Here is a 1,194-nt window from a genome sequence, read left to right as displayed (position 1 = left end):
GGTTTCTCAATAAATTGCATTGCAAGTTTCAGAAGATGCTCATAATAATTTCGTAATGAGTGTAAACTCTATATCTGTAGATCCACTTCTGCTATGCTGATGACGTAAATTGCCAGAAAATGACCATCCAGTCCCAGCTGCAGTCCTTAGATTGTTATGCATTATCTTTTCAATCAAGCAGCATCGTCTGTCTCTATTTACTTGTTGTGTGCGGTGGAGTTATCAGTCCTGTAGATGCCCAGACATGTTGACAACACGCAGAAGAGAAGGGAAACGTCACCCTTGGGGAATGCCATGAATCTGAGGAGTACACCAGGAGAGCATTTCATCATGGTAGAGCAAAGGTTATTGAGAGGAGACATGGTTTGGCACATGTCTTAATACAAGTGAAAACTGCAAGAATGTCTGGTTTACCTCCCTTTTCTCTGCATGGTGTCTACATTAATCTCTCTAATCTGTGCACGGTGAAAGAGTGTGATAAGGTTTGTGGATATACACAGAGTTATGATTCACTTAAAAATATCTGCCTTAATACCTCCCTGCAGACATCATCTATAGCCATAGCAAGCTTTGCAAATGTGTTTAAACCACTTATATCTTTGAAGATTTTGCCAAGTAAGAACCACCAACATACATATCGTATTGAGGTTTTACATCATAGACAAAAACAAAGTGATTAACAGCTAAATGGGAGGGAAAGAATACATCACATATATTAATTTCAAGAAATTAACATAAAAAGCATTGAATTCTTATGTATTCCGACCTTTCTGAGCTTACACCTCCAATCCAAACTAGTAGGGATGTAAATAAAATTTGTTTTGTATCGATGCATCGATCCAACAGCCGACGATCCGATGCATCGACACGTCAGCAAGATACGGAGCCCCTCTGATGACATGGTCAAAAAAAATGTTTAATTGTGGCCACGAAGTAGTATTTCGCGGCCACGTTCTTTGGGGTTTGAGTCAATCCACGTCTTCTACTGTGATTGCCTCAACTACAGATATGGCGCAGCGCCGCACAGCAAAAGGGCACCCCTCCAAATTTTTTGGAAAGACGACATGATTTAAATCCAAAGGACGTGTACCTTTGGTTGGAAAGTGAGGTGAAATGCTGTTATCTTCAGATTGTTGAAAAGACGATGAAAACATTGTTTGTAACGTCTTTAATTTGGACTAAAATGGGACAAAA

Source organism: Cyprinodon variegatus, unplaced genomic scaffold, assembly GCF_000732505.1.
Source record: "Cyprinodon variegatus isolate N-32 unplaced genomic scaffold, C_variegatus-1.0 Scaffold148, whole genome shotgun sequence".
Classification (NCBI taxonomy): domain Eukaryota; kingdom Metazoa; phylum Chordata; class Actinopteri; order Cyprinodontiformes; family Cyprinodontidae; genus Cyprinodon; species Cyprinodon variegatus.
This window is presented reverse-complemented; position numbering follows the sequence as displayed.